Source organism: Nomascus leucogenys, chromosome 22a (genome assembly GCF_006542625.1).
Source record: "Nomascus leucogenys isolate Asia chromosome 22a, Asia_NLE_v1, whole genome shotgun sequence".
In the NCBI taxonomy this organism is placed as follows: Eukaryota; Metazoa; Chordata; class Mammalia; order Primates; family Hylobatidae; genus Nomascus; species Nomascus leucogenys.
In genome coordinates, this window is record NC_044402.1 from 51,005,054 (window position 1) to 51,013,213 (window position 8,160).

General features: G+C 51.3%; 1 pseudogene; it reads right to left on the reverse strand.

The window, feature by feature from the left end:
- Positions 1-1,057: 1,057 nt before the first annotated feature.
- LOC100595427 lies at positions 1,058-7,154 on the reverse strand (annotated as a pseudogene).
- Between the last annotated feature and the right edge of the window lie 1,006 nt (positions 7,155-8,160).

Sequence of the window (8,160 nt, forward strand, 5' to 3'; positions counted from 1 at the left end):
TTTACTATTATTAAAAGCCAAACTAAACTTCTCCTCCTATAATGAAGAAAGTAAAAAACTTCGAGAACAGTTAATAAACAAAGATATCTAAGTGAAAATAAGACCAAAAAGGGCAAAAAGAAAAAGAGGAGGTAAGCGTAAAAAATAACCTACATGTGATAGTTCATTTTCATAAGTGCCTTAGAATATGTTTAAGCAGGCCACATGGAAACAAAGAGATAAAGAAGCAAAATATACTAAGACACAATCCCCTACTTCCTGCTTTCCCTTTGACCCAGTGTCCAGGAGCCTATTGGTCGGGGGCCCCTCAGTGATCCCCCTCCCCACCTCACCAAAGAATTTAGTTTGGGCTAGCTTGCCATCACCTAAGTGCAGCCAATAGGGCCATAAGTCAAATGTTTAAAAAGTCCTGAGACAGTCGCCATGCATTATGGGCTGCAACAAAATGCAGCAAAAAATGCAGCAAAAAGACCCTAAAGAACACACTTGAAATCTTAGTCCAACTACCAATAGGCGATGCCCAGGAAGACTATAACCCTGTAGTCCTCAGCTAATGAGGAATTTGGGGAGGGACTTGCACACTAGGGAAGAAATTGTTTGTTGAGACTGTCCCAGGTGTGCCTGTGCTCCAGACACCTGATTTTGCAAGACTGTCATTAAAAGTCTGTCTTTTGCTGTTCTCTGGGTCTCTAAGTCTATTCTTTGGGTTTGAATGGGTGAGTTTCTTTCTCACAGGAGTGTAGATAGCAACGGGGCTCTCGTTCCTCTCCCAAATACCCCAACTTTCATCGCCTGTTCTAGAAGCCTTGTCACCTGCAAGCCTATCTGTACAAAAGGTATGAGGGGACCCTACTGCCTAGACAGGGACCCTCCCATCTCTAGCAACTGTCCCCTTTTCTCACCTGCACCCTCTGCACCTGATGTTGTCTTCTTCTTGCATCAAAGGACACAGAGAATAATAATACTAATGATGATGAAAGCAGCAACAGCAGCAACATATGGAATGGCTGGTCATCAACTCAGAAGCACCAGGGCCATTCCTGAAAAAAAGGGCCTGTTACACACTGGGCACCCATAGCCACAGCTGTTCCTGCTGCCCCCACCTTGGCCTGATCCTCCTTATGTTGGAACCCTCAAGGGTGGTCCCAGGTTCACTAGAGGACATGGGGTGAGTGCTGTGATTCCTGCTGTATCCCATGGAGCAGATGACCCTCTGCTCCTCTCCTTGGGGAATCCTGCAGGCCACCCCTGTCTGGTAGGTCCCATCCCATTGGACAGAACACCCCCAGACTGCTGGGCATCCTGGCTCAAAGATGTCCCATCCTGACACCAGGTCAGAGAGATATTCTGGAGATAGAAGCCAGAGCCCAGCATATCAGGGTGATATTGCCCTCCAGGGCCTCACCGCGGGTCACATTCATGGTGGAGGAGGGGGGGACTGGAGAAGAAAGGGCAGAGACAATGAAGCCAAACCCTGCTCCCCTCTAATGGAGATACAGGGAACAGGGCTGGTCCACTCCACTGCTCTGACTCCGGCAGAAGTCCTCACGGACCCCAGACCTTCTGCAAGTCTGTCCTCACCCTGGGAACCAATTCCTCTAGGCTGGCAGAAGAATGGGCCTCGAGACTGTGTCTTTATGCTCTGAGATCCCTGCATTGATGCTGTGGAGGGGAATGTCAGGGGTGGGCTCCTGGTACGTGGGGCCAGAGGGAACTCTTTGGGATGGGCAGGCTGGGAGGCAGATGGGGCAGCCTTGGCCCTGGGGGCTTCCTCTCCTGCCTGACACCCACCCAGGTTCAGGCTTCTGTCAGAAGGCCCACTGCTTCCCCAGATTATGACACTGGACTCTTCAATCCCTGACCCACTGTCTTTTTCCAGTGACTCTAACAGGAGAGAAAAATCAGGATATAACACACCAACAGAAAACACATGCATCCATAGCACAAGGAGGGTTTCCCTGGACAGAGCTGGGGGTCGGGGTGACTCTAGTGGAATAGGGGAGAGGAAAGCCCCTACCCAGGCCCAGTACCTGTTCTCCTGACACCCACAAAGGATTCCAGATACTGCTGTAGTTTCTGCACGCAGTCTACCCATATAGGGCAAGAGTGTGTCTTGGCCTGCATAGCATCTTCCTTCTAGAAATTTTTGATGTTCATAGCAAAGGTCTGAGCTCTGGAGGACTGGGATACTGTCCATTCCTGAGTCTCCAGGTTGAAAGAGAGGAAGAGCTACCCCTAGGAGTAGGAATGCCTAAAGCCCCTGGTGCTGCTGGCTTCCTGATCTCACAAACCCTAATCTCCTGGAGGGAATGCAAGGTTACTCCCACCCAGCAGTGATTTCTCCATTCCAGTCCAAGTGAAGAACTCAGACCAGAGGGGAACCCTCCCTGACCCTCCTCCATGCCTTTCTGTGTGGGCTGAGTGCCAGCTTACCTCCCTGCTGAGCTCTGCTGACCCCCATTCCTCACCCCTACCCCCAGCCAGATCCAGTGGGAACAGACAGGTCCCTGCTCTCTGCCCTCAGCTCTCCTGGAAAAGGCTTCCCATCACTCTTGCCCACTGCCAACTCTCACCTCCATTCTGGCCTTTGATACATGCCAGGGCCCTTCGAGGTCCTGCCCGTTCTCTGTCAAGTCCTCAGTCTGTGTCCCAGGTCTCAGCTCCCAGAACTTCTTCTGCCCACTGTCCCCAGGACCCAGCCCTGCCTTTCTGCCTGTTGAAGAGCAGGAAGCGCTGACCATCATGATGTCCCTCAGTGAGAAACCCTGACTGCACAGATCCATCCCAGGACAGCAACGTGAGGTTGTAACGAAGACTGTGGGGCCCTGGGGAAGAGGAAACCACAGATGAAGCTTCTTCCTGGAAGTAACTTCACATTGATCTTTAACACACAGGTCTGCTGTCCCAACCTTCCTGAGGAGATAGGAAATGCACAGAGGTAAAGGGACAAGAATGTGGATTTCAGATACAAGGAAAACTGGGAGGGCAGGAGGATGGAGGAGTGGACTGAGGAACGGAAGAAGGGGCAATTGAGATGGCAAACATGCAGGCCAGGTGCCAAGGCAGGGTGGCCACAGGCCACCTAAGGGTATAGGGAGGAGGCCAAGGAGAGAGGCTGCCCTGCAGTGGTGAGGGAGGAGCACGAAGGCAGTGGTGGAAGGAAGGTCTTGCCTGAGGGGAGGGTGGAAATGGGAAGGGACCCAGGCTCAGGGTGACCCATGACCAGCATGGCTATGCTGCACAGGTGAGGGTGAGATGGAATTGAGGGCCGCTGCCTTTGAGGAAGGCTCATCGTGGACAAGATGGGAGTAAGGGAGCGTCAGTGCATCTTTTCAAGAAACAGTGCCAGGAAAACCAGACATTCACATGCAAAAAGAAATGAAGTTGGGCTCCTGTCTTACACCACATATACAAGTTAACTCTAAATAAATCAAAGACCTACACTCAGGAACTAAAACTGAAAAATTCTTAGAATGAAACATTGGGAATAATCTTCATGACATAGGTTTTGACAATACTTTTATGGATATAACACCAAAGCACAGACAACAAAGAAAAAATTGATAAGTTGGACTCATCAAAATAAAAAAAACTGAGCATTAAAAAACACAATCTGCAGAGTAAAAAGGCAACCATCAGAATGGAAGAAAATATTTACAAATCATATATCTAATAAAAGATTAATATCCAGAATACATAAAGAACTCCTGTAACACAAACATAAGACTAAAAAAAAAAACTATGTAGGCAAAGAATTTGAATAGCCAATTCTCCAAAGAAGATATACAAATGGCCAATAGACACATGAAAAGATGCTCAACATCAGTAGTTATTAGGGAAATGCAAATCAAAACCACAATGGGCTACTACTTCACACCAATTAGGATGGCTATAAACAAACACACAGACACACACACACACACACACCCCTCCCCACACACACACACAGAGAGAGAGAGAAAGTTTGGCAAACAGGTGTAGTACATTGGGAAATATGTAGTACATTGGGAAAGTGGGGCACCTGCTATGGAAATCAGTAGGTTGTTTCCTCCAAAAACTAAAAAATTAATTACTATGTGATCCAGAAATTCTACATCTGGGTATTTACCCAAAAGAAATGAAAGCAGGAACATTAAGAAGATATTTGAAAACTCATGTTCATAGCAGCATAATTCCCAATCACCAAATTCATAGAGACAGAAAGTAGAACAGTGGTTCCAGGGGTTGGGGGAAGGAGGAATGGGGAGCTACTGTTTAATGGGCACAGAGTTTCAGGACACAAAAATATGAGAAGGTACTTAATGCCACTGAACTGTACACTTTTAAATGGTGAAAATAGTGAACTTTATATGTACATTTTACCACAATTAAACAACAAAAAAGAAATTGTCACAGTGTACCAAACAATAAGATAGAATTAGAAAGAGGCTGGGGTCCTGGTCAGAGAAAAAAAAACCAAAGCAGAGGCGAGATTCACGCCTGAGGAAGGGCCTTCAGAGAGGAGTGGTGCTGGAGGGGGAGCAGTCACACTCCAAAAGAGGGTTCAGGTTAGAAAACCCTCACAGGAGGAAGGTAGTGCTGGGAGAAGTCCTAGCGGAGGGGACGACCACAGCCCACTATGTGGTAAGTGAAGATTTTGGATATGAAGTCTAGGAACTGACAGCCCACTGGGGTCAAGGAACCAAAAGAGGATGAGGGTCAAGGAGCCGGTGGACTACAGCCTGTGTTGGGTCTGGGTGGGGGTGAGGAGATGGGCAGGGCAAGGACTAAAGGGTGCCATGAGCATGGAGTGGGGGTGACCCTGGGAGAACAGGAAGGGAGGGGTTCTTTGGGGGAGGCTGGGGCTGGGGGAGGGTGAGAATTTGCTGAGGGCCCCAGGTAGCTGGGCAAGAGGTGGAAACAGCACAAGGTCCCAAGGCGGAGAGGGGCAGAGGGACAAGGGAGGGATGGTCCAGCACCTGAGGGCTCTCCTTGGCCTCCTCCCTATACCCCATACCAGGGTGGGGTCCTCAAGAGGGTGAGGCTGAGGATAAAGGAGTGGGGAAGGGGCTGCCATGAGGCAGGGCCCAGAGCAGGCACTTGCACTGGAGGGGAGGGTGCATCTGTGCTGCTCTGCGCCCTGCCTAAGGCCCAACTTTCATTAGCACCAGGGCGCCCCTTAAGTGGCCTGGAGGGGAGTGGGATGGAGGGAAGACTCCCCGGACAAAAGGCAGCACCAGAGAGTTAGGGTCAGGGACAGTTGGGAATGGGGAGGCATAGGGGCAGCACTGGGTGAAGGCTGCTTGTAGGAAAGGCCCATAAGGGAGGCAGGAGGGACCTGCGGTGGTGGGAGCAGGGGATGAGGGCAGAGGACACCCTACAAATGGATCAGAGAACTGCAGACAAAAAGGGGTAGCAGGGAGAAGGGAGGGCAACAGGACCCAGGGGCCCCTGAGATGGGCAGGGAGGAGGTGAGAGGGAACCTGGTGTCCTTAGATCATTGGAGTCAACAGTAGCTGGGAGGGTTGCCAGAGAGGAAAGAACCCTGGGAACAGGAGGCGAGGGGAGAATGAGCTGGGGATGGGAGAAGTCGCAGGAAGAATCCTCTGCCTGGAGCCTGCAGATCCAACCCCTCAGCTTGAGAGTCAGGAGCCCCATAGTCCCCACAGCAATAGGAAGCACTAGCTCCTGGTCCCGAGAAAAGGAGGGCCCCAACTCCAGGGACTGCGGCCTGGGAGCTGAGAACACGCGGACTCCAGGGAGAGGACAGGGCTTCAGGGACCCGAGCACCGGGGGATGTAGCTGCCTCAGCGGCAGAGCTGGAAGGGCCCTCGATTGCCATTCACAGGAACAGCCCGGGAACCCGGGGACTTCAGAAGGGCTGATTTGTCCGAAAAGTGAGAGGAGGCGGAGGAGAGGCCAGGAGAGCAAGTGCAAGAAGAGACCAGAAAGTGCAGGGGGCGGGTGATGCGCGTACCGAGGAGCACTGAAAAGAAACTGAAAAGCAGGGCTGAGGAGTGGCGGCAACCGGCCGCGTCCAGCTCCCGCACCCCCCACATCGCACCTGAGCCCCGCCGCGACCGCACCGCGCTCGCTGCGACCCATTCGGACCCCCCAGAAATGCCGAGCCGCTCCCGCTCCGCCGAGGACTAGAGCAATCCTGCCACCTCAGCCTCCTGAGTAGTTGGGACTACACGTGAGTGCCACCACGCCCAGCTGTCGTTTACCGTCTGGTACCAACCCCCATTAGACAATGAAACATCCGTGATCAGGAACTGTGTCCATTCCATCTTCGTTAGCTTTACGAACATTTTTTTTAAGGGAATCCTAACTATGATTACTAACCATTCCCCAAGACCCCTAGCCTACACTTTTCTGTAGCTGAAAATGTCATACATCACAGAGTTTTAACAATTACTTAGTTTTTCCATCCACATTCACTGATTATTTATTTCGAGCATCATAATTTATTGAGCACAACCGGGACTGGGGTCTTGTCCCCACCTTAGAGAGATTATTTACACTGCGAAAGGTCACAAGAGCAGTGAGGGGCAGAGAGGGAGATGGACCCAGCTCTTCTGACACTGGTCCCAAGCCCTTCCTTCCACAGTGTCTACCCTCTCTCGAGGACCTTTTCTCCCTGTGCCAGTTCCAGCAAAGGGTCTCATTCAGCTCACCCCCAAGAAGACTTTTAATACTTCAATGACGACAATAATAATAATAATAATAATATGCAAAGTTTGTTCCAACGCATTTAGAGGTGATCGCGACAAGACATGAAGCCAATCCCTCCCTTTCTGGGATAGGGGAGGCTGTGATGATCTTGGACTTTGGGTGAGTCTCTCCCCAGGGTCTAGGCCTGGCTGCTCCTCCCCAACCAAACCTCCCAGGTCTTTTCTGTCCAAAGCCCTCCCCCTCTACCCCACCTCCAGCCCCTTCTGCTCTGACCCATCAACTACGTTTTCTCCCTCAGCACTCGCCTTAGATTCCTGGACTTATCAGCACACAGGAGATTTTCTCCTCGCAGACTTTAGGCGCCACTTCCGGGTCCGGAAAAGAAAGAGAAACGGCCCGGCGCGGTCGCCTGTGTAACTCAGGACGCGGCTGCGCTGGGCGCCCGCGTGCGTTTTCAAGTCTGCGGCCCGGAGTTCACTGCGAGGACTGGGATCACCCATCACCCCGCCCTGGTCTACGGAAAATGACAAGTGTTTACTGATATAGAAACGGAATAACGGCGCTGTGGGCTGTGGATGGCGGAGCTGCCTTCAGGCTTCTGGTCTCCAGCGCGGGGCACTCACACCTGCCGCTGTGAAAATGCAGACCCGCGGGGCAGGAATTCCGAGTCCAGGCTGGAGCTGGATCTGGAATCTGTCTCGCTTGAAACAGCACCGCGGTGGATTCGGAGCCAGGTGAGTAGGGAAATGCGCCTCAGCCTCTCCCACGGGCCGCCCACGGATTCCAGGATCCGAAAACGCTTCCAGATGCTGCGTCACCCCAGGACGGCAGCGCCCGCCTCTGGGCGGTTCTGATGGAAACGGGCTCCGCCGCCCGAAGGAAAACCCACAACTAAGGGGCCAGGAAAAAGCCTCTCAGGGTCCCGCCCCTTCAGTGAGGATCCTAATTTACACCCCGATGTGGCCCCGTCAAAGACTGGAGCTAAGGTTCCTGAAATGATACAAGACCAGCGGGGCACAGGGCGCTGCCGCTCACAGAATCCAGTGACAGCTCCGCCTCGCGTCCCTTCCCTGACCTGCCCCAGGCAGACGCGGTGACGTGTGTTGGCCTCGAGGCTGGAATACATGGGGATCAAAAGCAAAAAGTGGAGAAAGGAGAGAAGGATGCTGGGACGTTTGGAAGAAAGGAAGGGAGAGGGAGAAAAGGGGAGAGAAAAGGTGAAGGTGAGCACAATATTTGAAAGATGTGGTTTTATTATTTCTAACTTTTATTTTTGCCCTTTATCTAGTTTTGTTATTTATGAACATTTTTACCGTAGATTTTTTTCTCTGTGTATGAATCTGTAAATATACGGCTTATTATTCTTATTTCAGAGCTTGCGAGGTCAAGCTGCAGAGAGCATGAGCTTCTACCTCCAGATGTGCCAGGGTGCATCTCATGGGTACAAGAACAAGGGTTTTGTTTTACAAAATCAAAGTACCAACCTCAAATAGAATAATATTTTAA